The following is a 13956-nucleotide window of genomic DNA, read 5'->3' as shown; positions in this document are numbered from 1 at the left end:
ATTGTATGTTGTCTTGAATATAAGCATCTACTAAATAAACATTAATGAATATTTGATTACTGCCCTGAGAGAAGACACACTAAGATGTAAGATCCACCTGAAATGGAGAGATGCATTATTGTACAAATAGTTTGAAGGCGGCTTAAAACATGTTTAAAGGAGCCCAACAAACACCAAAACCCACCCTGTCCTTTTTTTTTCTTGGAGGCCACAGTTCCACAACTCCACTAATGTCAACATAAATGCATGCAGCACATTGTGTGTGTGGGTCATGTATATGTTACACTGTGGGGACCAAATGTCCCTCCAGTGTGATAAAAGCCTTTTATTTTGACATTGTGGGGACCACCTTTTAAGTCCCCGCAAGGTGAAACTGCTTGTCTTTTCAGAAACCGCTTGTCTTATTCAGGCTTGTGGGGCCTAGAGCCGATCAGAAGCTACAGGCACAAGGCAGGAATCAACCTAGGTTGACGCCCAGCCAATCACAGAGCACATATCAGCAATTTGGTACCTTCAATGAATTAACTTCAGCATGTTTTTGGACTTGGGGGGGATGGAACGGGAGTATCCAGAGAAAGCCCCTCGACGACATGGGGACAATCATGGAAACCTTGGCAGGAACTTGAACCCAGGTCACAGTGAGGTGCCAGTGCTAACCACTAAACCAAGGAAAAACAAAAGATGCCAGAAGTCTTGCATTTTCTTTGGTTACTTATGGATAAGGTCAGGGCTGGGTAGCGGTTATGGGGATTAGAGTTCTCCCCATATAGATGAATGGAGAGTCCCCACAAAGATAAAATTACAAACCTGTGTGTTTCTCTATGTGTGTGTGTGTGTGTGTGAGAGAGAGAGAGACATTGGGGAGGCACCAGAGGCTGTGTGTGTGTGTGTGTGTGTGTGTGAGCGGGTTTACCTATCCTTATGGGGACACAATGTCCCCATAACGTGATAAATGTCGGTTTTTTTTCCCTTATGGGGACCGGTTTCCTGGTCCCCATAAGGGAAAACTCTATTTTATAAAAATCGGTGACTGCTATGAAAAAACTAAAAATGCAAAAACTCTTGTATTTTGTTAGGTCACTAATGGTCATAGTTAGCGTTAGCATTTTTCCCATTGAAATGAATGAGCGGTCCCCATAAGGATATGTTTACCCTACATGTGTGTGTGTGACATCGTGGAGGCACCAGAGGGTGTGTGTGTGTGTGTGTGTGTGTATATGTGTATGTGTGTGTGTGTGTGTGTGTGTGTGAGCGCATGTGCGCTTCCTCAGATGACAGCTGAGTTGTCACACACAGGTTTTCATTCTTCCCAGGATATTCCGAAATAAATCTGAATGGCAGAAAAAGCTTCCTCTATCAATATACAGATGTTTATTTTTATGGTTAGAATTTAAAATTGTTTCTTTTTATGTAGTATTTATGTATGACTGAAACAAAAATAAGCATAAACTTAAAATGAAGTTTTAAGCATTTTAGCAATTTGGGACCATTACTAATATAGGATCTTATGTATAAATACTTTAAATATAACACAAATGTCCAAGATAACAGTAACTCTTTATTTAGATAGTCCGCCTACAGAGGGTATACAATAATAAATATAATAGGTTACATTTATACAGGGCCTTTCACAATCCCAAGGTCGCTTCACAGGGGGAGAGGGAAAAAACAGTAATCAGAAATGTCTTTAGTTCAAATTCGAAGGAAGAGGAGTACATTTCAAAAACGTATTGGTTGAGATTCAACAATTAATATAACATCGGTTGAGTGAGTACTCAAATGTAACTAAATTATTTCAAGAATATATAGGCATGTTCATGAATTGTAACACATACTCCATACACTGTATATACTGTTAAATATCTAGAGACACAGTGAAATAGCTGAATTGTTGAATCTCAACTACTGTAAGTTGCTGAAATGCTACAAATACTCTGTAGGCGGACTATCCAAGTAAAGTGTTACCAGAATAACTATCTACAAATGTTTTAGAGTACTCTAGGTTACTGTCTCAAGTTTCTCAATCAGTACTTAATTCCTAGACATAAAGTTGCTGTTATTTGAATGACATTATTTGCATATGAAAACATTTCAACTTAATTGATTTTGTTCTGTAAAATGAACACTCACTCTGAAATGTGTGTCTTTTGGACAAAACAAGCATAAGGAGAAATATCTCTCAGGTTACTTAAATACTACACACTTCTAATCATGCCATCCAGCTTGTGACCCTGCCTTTAGCCCTGTGTCCCCTGGGATGGGCACCAGGCACACTGTGACCTTGTGCTGGATATGGATGCATGCATATATGAATGGATGGATAGAACACCAAAGTGACACATGTGGGTTTTAAACCAAATGCAAGGCCTAAACAAAAAAAAATGCACAAATTCATTGCACAAATAAAGTCAAAGGTTTGATACGGCCAAAAAAATGCAAACACACTTCGGTTTCACTGCCGCCATTTGTTTCATTTTAGAATGTGTTACATTTTCCAGACTTAGGGAAAAAATACTAAATTATCATCATTAGTCTTTACTTCTGGGATCTAAGCTGATATCCCGCTGCTTTATCCTAGCGAAACACTTTACGGACAATGTGGTTCAGTGGGTTAGGATGCTGGGCCAGTGCTGCAAAGGTCACTGGCTCAGAGTCAGAGGTGTGGGTTTTATCTTAAGCCCCCTGTGCAAGGCTCTTAACCTCCAGTTGCTCCAGGGACTGGATGACCCTGCTATCTCAATTTTTTGGATAAAAACATCTGATGAATAAGTAAAATGTAAATATATGATTTTTTGTATTAGATTGGAACAGTTTGGTAAGTCGACTTAAAATAACCTGTCCGTCCCCAGAGTGGAGGTGGTGGCAGGTGGGCTCGCTGAAATCGAACTGTCAGCTGACCAAATGATGCGAATGTCAAGCGCAGTTGGAGTCATTCTCCAGCTAAGGGTCACCCTGGGTCTTTAAGAGTCTGAGGATTGGAAGGGGCAGGACTGGCTCTATTTCCTGAGGAGGCTGGAATCCTTCAGCATCTGTAGGAAGCTCTTCCTGATCTACCAGTCTGCTGTTGCCAGTGTTCTCTTCTAGGCCGTGGTTTGCTGGGGAGTCAGCATTAAGGAGAGAGACGCTACGTGACTGGGCCGGCTGGTGAGGAGTGCTGGCCGTGTGCTTGGCATGGAGCTGGATCGCCTCATGTCAGTGGCAGAGAGAACCACTCTGAACAAACTGCTTTCCATCATGGACGATGTCAGCCACCCTCTGCACAGCACACTCACCAGGCAGAGGAGTATCTTCAGTGGCAGACTGTTGTCCCAGTCCTGCTCTACCGAGAAACTGAGGAACTCTATTGTCCCCGTTATCAAATCCTAGAATCACACCTGCCCATTCCATTCCAGGAATTAGAAACCGTAAAATAAAGAATCTGAGAGTCACGCCTGACAGCGGTAAGAATGCTCCAGTGCAGTCTATACCCTACACATGCTAATCATCACATTTGCAGCCAGCTGAAACACCAACGGGCCCCATTGCTGTGGGGGGGGCTTTGGCAAGCTTCCAGACTCTACACCTCCTCTAAGTTTTCTGGAGGTTCAGGTTGGCTCCCCCCCCACACAACCCCCACCCCAGCCACTTACTGTAGGTCATCCTCACAACGGCTCCTCTCAGTCCCCCATTGTCATCCCAAAACCAAAGGTGTAGCTGCCCCCAGACTTTGGAATAGCCTCCCATCCTACATTAGGTCCTGCTCCATTACTGACCAGTTTAAATTTAAATTAATTAAATTTTTCCTCTTTCTTTCAACTCAGTTTGAAGTTATTTTTTGTCAAATCAATTTACTTTTAATTAATTTTAATAATACTCTTAATTTATTTTTAATGCCCTTTACTGCTTTTTAATCTATTGTCTATTACTTTTCCTTTTAATTATTATTTTTACTAGCTAATTCTTACTTCTTGCATGCAAGTTCCCATGTTATTTTTATTTATATATTTTACTATGGATGCAGTACTTGTTAATCCATTATTCCCTTGACTGGAAAACACTTTGGGTCAACTGCTGTTGTTTTTAAATGTGCCAAACAAGTAAAATTGACTTGACTTGGAGAATGCAGACACTCTGCAGTTTTCCGGAGTCTAGCCCGATGCATGTTAAACGGCCTGAAATATCTCAGGAGAGCCAAAACAAAACACACCATACAATAGCCATAATGGCTCTGTCGTCTAGCTACTAATGAAATGTCCAATCTTTGCCTTGCCAACATTTACAAACCAAAGCCAGCAATTCAGCAATAAATAATATACTCACAGAACACCGGCTACCCTCACTGAGGAAAAATGCTCTAAGACATCAAAAGAACAAAGGAAAATGAAACAGGAAGTGTCCCGTCCTCAGAAATATCTTAGCTATTATTTTTTAGCTTATGTTTTTGGGTCTACCATCAGAATCAGAATTAAATTTCTTTTAACATGGGCTGATTAAAACTTAAAGTTTGCTGAGCCGGACACCACATCTCACAGGAAGGACAGGATGGAGTAAAAAATTATCCTCCAATGAGATTTCTCTATGAAATCACCAGAGTCCAATTTTAACTCGGATAACAAGGGACAAAAGGATTTTTTCCCCTAGGTAATCAGCTACATCACCGTGATCCAGGATTTGTTTCCTAAGATTTTTAATGTATGATGCAGGTCACAGTGTCCAAAAACATCACCTTGGCAACGATCTCAAAGACCATTTGAATAATAAAGAAACAGAAATTAAATTAGGAATTAACAGGGACTATATTTATTTTATTTTGGATGTGGGTTAAGGGCATTAAGGAAATATACATTTGCCTGGTCCTTTTGCTTTGTTAGATGAAGAGCTTCAATTAGAACAGTATATATATATATATATATATATATATATATATATATATATATATATATATATATATATATATATATATATATCATTTGTTGTAGTAATCAGTGGAGGATGAACATTTTTGGTTGAGTCAATCCAAATTAATTAACAATGTGAAATACAAGACCTGAGGGACCTCACAGGGTCCATTCCGTTCCCTAGAGCTGTTCCTATGAAGCCCACCCTCAGTGCAATTGAGATTCAAGGTTCCTTCACTAATCAATACCTAGTAATAATAAACAAATCTGTTTGGTCAGTCTGACTGATTGAGCAGAGCTGTTTTTTTTTCCATCGGGCTTGATTAAATGTTTGACATTTACAGAGAACCATTAACACTCTTGATTACTGTCACTGTCTTTCCTGGACATCCTCATTTTTGACTGGGTATATACAAGGATATCCCACTCTGATGAAAGACCAGAGACTTCACTGATTGGCTGACAAGCTTGTGAAAATGATTGGCTCCCATTAGACTGGTCTGGCTAAAAATTACATCCTTAGATAGGGGAACGATGAAATTTGAGTGAAAACTGATTTAAACTGACTTGGAAATATGAATCTGCTGCAGCTTGATGGTGATATACACACATCCCTCAGTTTACAGACCTCTCTGTGAAAATTCATAAATCAAAGCGCTCTTCAAATACAGGTGAAGAGGTGATACGAAGAGGATCTGATGGTTTCTGTTCCAGATTCGGACTGCAGAGTTCACATAACCGGAAAGGATTGGAATTGTAAAGGTTAGCTACTAATTTTTTAGGCTGAGATGTGAAAATTCAAATAACAAAGCTTTCTAAACCTTAGGGTGGGTGCACACAATGTCATTGCCTTAAAGAACCTCTTACGTAAGTTCAGACTGAAGCTGCCTGCTAACAGCAGCTCCATCAGTAAACAGTGTATCTTCTGGGTTTCAGAGCATGTTAGCGTGCTCCGTTAGCATAAACTGAGGTAGCTCACAAAGAAACACACACAGCGTGGGTGCTTCACTTCCTGCTCACCTGTCGACGCGGCGTGCGCCAAACAAACCACCCCCCCGGTATCTCGCAGACTTTGAAGGGTTTGGGTGGCATTAGTGTCACTGAAACCACACCTTAGAGTCATGACATTTGCAGGCGAGTTTCACATATAGTATAAAGGGAAAAAAGGAATCCTGCAGGACAGCTTCTGCTTGAAAAGGTCTAACACGCGAGTGCTGATATCGTGCGGTGTATAAAATGTCAGCGTCTATTACATCTGTTTATGCCTATATATACCTCAGCTCTGGGCAAGAGCTCTCAAATGTTATATACACATAAGAAATGCATTGTACACTAAACATAACGATGACGTACTATGAGTGCTCGACGTACAATGGGCCATCTTCAGTCGTGTTGACAAAGTGCACTTGGTCAACATAGCTAAGGACGGCCGGTTTTATTATCTTTGAAAACCGACACACAGTTCCTGCCAACACTTTGTCATTCTCTTCGTACGGTACCCTTCTCTCTGTCTGTACAAACATGTATATTTTCATATATAACAAGCTGGACTTTTTTTATGATACTTAATTTGACTGCACAGCAAATCTAATCGCACTGTGATTAGAACGGAATAATCGAATTCCGTGTCCTTTTCACGTCTGTAAAAATCTCTAGCTCCTTTTGGGTACACAGAATCGGGCTGGATTTTTACCTAAAAGCTGAGTGAACTGAAAAAAATTAAATGTCAAGTCACAGTTTTGTGCTGAAATAGAAGTCTTGGCGTCATGGGTATTGGAGCCACTGCACTGTAACAAACACGCAGAAAACGGTAAAAACTGAGTGTGATGTCGGCGACAGACGCTGCTGTTTTAATGCCTCGGCACTCCCGTAGGAATGAAAAGGTCAGATTCAGGCCCGGGGGGGCTGAGAGTTAACATGCAAACTACATCTTGAGAAATGTTGCATACAACAGGCTCTTCTACACTACTGTGGCTGCTCTCACACATAATAATTCATGGAAAATGACACAATTTTTAAACGTTTTTTTTTTCAGCTAGCATTTCCTCACCGTTAGAACAGCACGCCCCCCGAAGACCAAACTGCAGAGATGCACTTCGTAATGCAGCTCAGAAAACTGAATAATTACAATCAGAAGCATTCAGCAGAAAACAGCTTGGAAGGGGTGGGGGGTAGCGGGAAAATGCTGTGCTTGCAGCACATCTGCCATGGGGGCTAATTTTTTTCAGCCTGCGTCTAATTGCCCTTGGGTTTCATGCTACATGCTACCGTGAACAGATTAAGGGTACAGTAAAGACATTGTGTGGTGACATATGACACCAGCAGCTTTTGTCTGTCGTTTACTAGTAAAATCATTCAAACACTAGTTTTGGATGTGTGACCACTCTACACCGATTTGCATGTTTTCAAGTTATGCTAAATAAAGCATTAAATCGTTTTGATCATTGATGAAATGGACTCCCGTCTGGTCTGTTCAGACAGAATGTGACCCTTCATTTCCATACAGTTGTCAACCCAGAAATGCTAAATTTCTAATTGCTGAGAAATACTAAGCTCTCACAGATTTACTATGAAGAGAAGAGCTGGAATAAAATTTCTCCCTACTTCAACTTGATGTTCTGCGATAAATTGTCGGTTTGTTTGCCTGGTAATAATGCCTGACTCCATGTACATTCTTGACAAGCAGACCACTCTACACAATCATTCCAATACCATTTTTACATATTTCCACAGGCATATAAATAAAAAGGATATGAGATATATAAAACATTTTGGACATAGCATTACAAAACTTTACAATATGTATAATATCTCTTAGCAAACTCATGTGATCATAACAATCATATCTGAAGAATTAACACCATAAGGCAAGTAACACCTTAAACTGCATAGAGCTGCAACATGGCATTCTATGGGGCTTTCATACACAAGCACACTCACTCACTTACAGTCACATAATTAGGGGCAGTACAGAGTCAGCAATTAAACAGAACTTAATTTTATAGCGAAGGAGAATCGTGTACAGCTGGGGGGGGGGGGGGGGCAGATCAAACAGCAGAGTAGCACCAGTTTATTTGGCCATTTCTTCAGGTAGAAGTAAAAATACATAGAAATTCTCTGGTCTTCGTATGCATCTGCCCTGCGGTGAGAATCATGCACATACAGGGCGGTGCTTGGGATTTGCCTAAGGACCCAAGAGTGATATGATTGCTTTGTCTTTGTGTAATAAGATTCCTCATTGGAAAAATTATAAAAATAGCAGGTCAAAGCCTAAGTCAATCCATATATTTGTTAATCAAATGATGAAACTAAAACTAATATCAAAATTACATAAACCTGAATTGGGTTAACCACCGACAGACTGAAAGCATGCGACTGCACCTACTGAAACTACCCTCTGTGCATCATCCTCTCTGCTTATTTCATTCTATGAACCTGTACATATAGTACTGATCAGCCTTCTATGGTACAATCTGATAATATTGTGTAACAATAAACCCTTCATTTGTACAAGTAAAAACACTTTGGAAGGCTTCTCTTTTGCTCCCCCATCCTGCCATTCACAGCTTGGGGGGTCACAGCACAGCATCAGCTAACCTGCACCAGTCCCAGAGCTGTGAGTTAAGGGCTTTGCTCAAAGGCCCACAGACATGTGACTGTTCTGCCGGGACTCAAACCGCTGATCTTTTGATCACATTCACAGAGACTTAGGCCGCTGAGCCATTCACCACAGCATTTTTTTTGCTTTATTTGTACCTACTTGCGCTTCAAGAATTAGCAGAAAACACAAAGATTTCATACCTGCCAAAAATACTTGCTATGTTTGCAAAAATTCTATTTTAATGATTAATCACATGCAATATAGAAAAAAATACAGTGTCGGCGCATTTCCCACCTACATTACAATGTAATGCCTTATCGAAAAACCTAACGTGAGAGGTAGTTCCCTCGTAAGCTGTCCTTGCTTTACACCACTCCATATCAGATGAAACCTTATAATAGAGTTTCTGTAATGTGATAATGCTGTTATAGTGAAACACCCGCACTGTGATAATACTGCTCGCCAGCTGCGTATACTGTCTATCACAGTGCAGCGGATCCCAGTGCCCCCACTGACGCCGCCTCCCGCCATATGCATGGCAGACGCTTCAGTCTCCAAAGTAGTTTGTGACGTCAGCATTTAATTATGAACGAAAAATGCTCTTCCACATGTTATAAAAAATGTATTCCGGCTAGCCGCTCCGAACCGGAATCACAACGTTAAGCGTGTAAAAAAAAATGAAAATAAAAAACAAAACACGCATTACGTTAAAATTTACACGAAGATGGAGATGATAAATGAAGGCTTGTCTGCACGGCGAAATGCCTGGGTGCTTAACTAGAGCTTGAGGAGCGGAGGATATATCGCCAGGTGTATTATAAAGGAAAACACATTCAGCAAATAAGTTTTCTGTAAATTGCTTAGACAGGCAAATCACACAGGCGGGTGGGAAATCCACAGGGGGTAGCAGCCCAGCGCCCGCGTTTATGCCGGAATTCTACAATTAAAAGCGCCGGTGCGCTTCATCCCGGTTCACCGCCCGGCGTGACTAGAGTTCCTCCATGCCTGTGTCAGCTCTCAGTCATGCGGCCACTTTTTTAAAAGTGGGTGCAACAGCAGCTGGAAGATTATCAAACCGGCGGCTCCAGCGCTGACCCCTTGCCGCACCGCCGCGGCGACACTGCGCGACAGGCGCGCTAGCGAGCGTCGATCATGTGGTATCTGAATCCCTTTTACTGCATGAGGCAAACCCTGTTATTCTTAGATCCCTGCTAGGGTCCCGCATAACACAGATATGACGCTCTCTCTAGCTTGCTACATCTGTTTTTTTGTATGAATGTTTGTCACATGAGTCTCACATTCCTGAAATCCTTAATTTGGTGGCTCTCGTTTCGTTGGCATCCCCCACTCCTTGAGTGCCGGTGTTATGCCGAAAAACGCATCCCTGCCGAAAAAGGCATCCCTGCCTTAGAATGCATGCCGGTGTTCCGACGAGTTGAGCTTTTAAGGGTTTTTTGGGGGTCAGGGGTTTTTTAGGGGTTAGGGTTTTAGGGGTGTTTTGGGGGTTAGGGTTAGGGTTTTAGGGGAGTTTTGGGGGTTAGGGTTTTAGAGGTTTTTTGGGTTTTTTGGGGGTTAGGGTTAGAGTTTTATGGGTTTTTTGGGGTTATTGATTAGCACTACGCTAACCTTACTCGACAAAGTAGCTCAACTCGTTTCAGATCAGCGACCAATTGGTCATTTAGAGACATGCATGCATTCTACGGCAGGGATGCCTTTTTCAGCATAACACCGGCTATAAAACTCTGAGCAAACATTAGCGGATTTAATTAGCTGCTAACTTTATTGCACGACGATACAGCACAAGACATCCAGAACTGTTTCACTCAGTATTTAAAAGCATGTTACCCTGTACATTCCCTGAGCTGACTTGCTCAACATTCTGAGTTTTTGTGTCAAAGTTAAGCAGAATTGATGTTACACTCCACCCTATTATCACGCCATTTTACCCATACTTTCCTTTACAGGGGGGCACATCTGTTCTGTATTCAAACTATGGTTCAAATATGGTTTTAGATTCCATACCAGGGGAGTTTCTAGCTATTGAAAAGATCAGGGGGCTAAGTCAAGTTTACCTGGGGCTTGACTTTTTGCTTTTGAAGGAGGATAATTGGCATGGGGGCTAAAATACTCGAGACTTGGCTTAAAATACTCAGGGCTATAGCCCCGGTGATCAGACCTAAGGACTGCCGTGCTCCATACCCTTACTTAGCATTATTTTAGTGTATCAGTCCTTTTGCCTTCTTCACCACTAATGCATTGGACAGGTCATCCGCCCTTACTGATGAGCTGAAGGCCCCCTATCGAAAGCAGCACAGTTAGAGATGCTGCCTGGGCCCCCTTTAACCGCCCAATGGCCGGCTCACTCGATCCAGGACACATTCTGACTGATGCAGTGCCAGTGCTGAACAGTTGTGTGAGAGTAAAACATAACTTTTCCAAACGCAACGGGAGGAAATGCAGCCAAAATTGTATTCTTCAGATTTAAAGAAAATGATGGGATAAAGTCGACAGCAAAGATTCAGCTCACAACTAGCGGTGCTTCTGCCTCCCAGTCAGAGTCACCCCTTCATTTCCCACCTGTCGTAAAACTCAGTCTGACGTTGTATGTCACTTTAATATTTCAGTACTTTAAAGAAGTTGCCCCCCCGGTGTCACACATCTGATTCCTTCCTTAGATCCCTCGCCACGCCTTTCTGTGCTCTGGTTGGCTCAGGGTCCAACCCAATTCAGGACATTCCATAGGGCGTTCGGCTACATGGCAATATTAGGATGAATCACCTCTGCATTTAAGAGATGGGCATCCATCATATCACTCTTATCATGAAGGTTCATAGCAAATAATAACAAATATTACACATCATATGCGTTAGAGCTGGAGAAAATATTGCTAGATTAAAGGTTTAGAATAAACTGAAAGGTAGAGATAAAAAAAATGAGGATGTTAGCATCTACTAAACAGATTAATATACTGACATGCAAGGAAATATGGAGAGAAATGTGGTTTAAAATATAAATTCTGATACAATACCTACAGGGACCAATCAACTCCTCATACCTTGCCATTTTTTGCCGTTAAAGTACAAAATTATGCATTGAAAAGGTTTTTCTTCACTGTAATCTACATGACCTGCTCAACAGTTTGACGGCTTGCAGGCTAAATAAATAAAATGTCTTTGCTAGATAAGTATGAGACCCCCTGACTCAATATGCAATAAAAAACATCTCTGAGCAGTGACACCACCCAAGATGCTATAGTAAGAAAACCACCCACAAGCTCAGTGGGACCCACATGGCTGCTTGAGCCTCTGAATTCATGTAGATCTTTCTATGAACTTCTGAAAAGTCACTTAAACTTCAAACGAAACCAAATTAACTATGACTCCAACTTATTTTAATTTGGGGATAATTTTACAACAGTTTATCTATGGTCTCTAGTTAGTTGTGGGTTATTCTGATTACTCACACCCTTCAAAAGCTTTTAGCTAAGTTCACCCATTCCACACTGTTATGTTGCTTTTGACCGATTGAGCAATATCAGCTCAGGGACTGTAGGACAGACACAAGCTATCACAATATCAGCTCGTTTGGTCAATCTAGGCCGGGGTGCACTTTAATTTCGGTACAGTATATCTCATCGACTAATAGCCAGCTGGAATTTTAACTTTCAACGTCTTTATAAATATACTGGTTTAAGACAGCAACTAATCAAATAAGAATAAACATGATTTGTACAATATCTCCTTTCCCAGTTTTCTTACATATTGCATATTACAAGGATTGAGTGTGGACCTACTGTAGGTCAGGATGGGTTTATGAGTGGTATGTGTGAGCCTGGTGGTGGGGGTCTTCTTGCTTTATGGGGGCTGGTATGGGTCCTACAGGTAAGACAGAGCCAGTGTGTGAGCCCAGTCTCGTCAGGGCCACATTGACAGTCCCCCTGGGACAACAAAGCAATGCTGACCCAGCGGAGTCCAGGGTTGCAGATTCCTATGGTGTCAGCCTTGCACTGAACTGTTGACCAAATAGAACCAAATACAACAGATTTACTGCATCACCTACAACTTAATGAAAGTCCTGGTGTCTACAAAAGATCGCCAATCCAAATAGTTAATTCAAGGCTACCGCAAGGCCTATTTCCAAACAAGAATGATAACTATTGTTTTAAATGAACTGAATAATGTTAAGTTCTATGAAATGTTTAAGATGATTCTCTTGGGCTTTCTTAATTATTTTAGAATCATTTTAAAATTTTAATTCTGAAATTGTTATCATTTCAAATTAAAGTGATAAAGACAGATTTGTAAATAAAATACACATTGGCAGTATACAGCTGTTGCGTAACTATGTCAATCGCTGGGGTCTGTTTTGGTCATTTTTAGAGCTATACGCTGCCCTTTATATGTTGTGGGGGAAATGGGGGATTATACCTGCCAGCAGGCTTGGGGACGCCTGGGGATCCCCCAGAGAGAGATGGAGGGTTTGACCTCTTCTGCATGCTGCTACAGCAACCCCCACCCAGGACGGATGCAGGGTGGACTTAGCTATAGGTGAAATAGGAAGCAGCCTAGGACCCCAAATGACCCGTGTTACGGTGGAAGTGAAATGGTCATCAGTTTTTTTGGTACTGGGGGGCAGGGTACTCAAGCTTTGCCTGGAGACCCTGAAAAGGAAAAACTGACCCTGGATGGATGGATGGACGGACGGACTGACAGATGGAAGAATGAATGTACACTAGAGGTCAAAATTGTGGAAACACAAAATTTTTGGCATCACGCTTTATAAATTCTTACACGAATATTGTCGGTAATGTTTATAAACAATTATAAAATGTTACAAGTATCATACACTGGACAATTAAATACGGAACAGCAGTTGAATGAAGTTCTGCAATCTCTAAAAATCGATAGTGTTTCCACAATTTTGGCCACTAGTGTAGTGAAGATGCGGCAATAATCATAGTTGCCCTTGTTAGAACTAAGCCAAGAGATCACTATTTAAAAGAAAGCCTTCTAAAGGTTACCAAGGAAATGATGAATTCCATCTGAAGCTGTCAAAGCTTGGAACTGAAGCTGAAGATATGGTGTCCAGTTTCACAGAAACAAATGGGAATGATTTCAGTAAAAGTTTGGGATACAGTGGTACCTCAGTTCTTGAACTCATTAAAACTAGAATTTCTTAAAAGTTGAACCAACCACTTTGGAAAAAAATTACCTAGTACTCGATCTGAATCTCAGAAGTCAAACCGTGAACACCGACCTAAGATAACTTGTACGGGCGAGGAAATGAGTCACGCTGCACGTCTCTCAGCGGAAACAAAGGGTAAAGCTTCAGTCTCAGTCTCGCATTCCCTGTGATAGCATCGCATCGTTTTACACAGTAAAAATACATTTAGACAATGATAGACAGCAACAGTAATTATTATTATATAATAAAATACATTTTAAAATAAAGATTTCTTATTAATTATTTTAATATTAA

The 13956-nt window shown here is 41.1% G+C and overlaps 1 protein-coding gene across 5 annotated transcripts in view; it reads right to left on the bottom strand.

The window, feature by feature from the left end:
* The window catches only part of LOC111850087 (sodium channel protein type 2 subunit alpha-like), a 130495-nt gene that overhangs the window by 99996 nt on the left and 16543 nt on the right, over nt 1–13956 (bottom strand). The window contains exon 1 of one of the 5 annotated variants that reach the window (XM_072712238.1): nt 11507–11523. The exons of the other annotated variants lie outside the window; for them this stretch is intronic. The gene's annotated coding sequence lies outside the window, so the exon portion shown is untranslated. Of the gene's footprint in view, nt 1–11506; nt 11524–13956 lie in introns of those variants that run through there. 5 annotated transcript variants of the gene reach the window in all.

Source organism: Paramormyrops kingsleyae, chromosome 1, assembly GCF_048594095.1.
Source record: "Paramormyrops kingsleyae isolate MSU_618 chromosome 1, PKINGS_0.4, whole genome shotgun sequence".
Classification (NCBI taxonomy): domain Eukaryota; kingdom Metazoa; phylum Chordata; class Actinopteri; order Osteoglossiformes; family Mormyridae; genus Paramormyrops; species Paramormyrops kingsleyae.
This window is presented reverse-complemented; position numbering and strand designations above follow the sequence as displayed.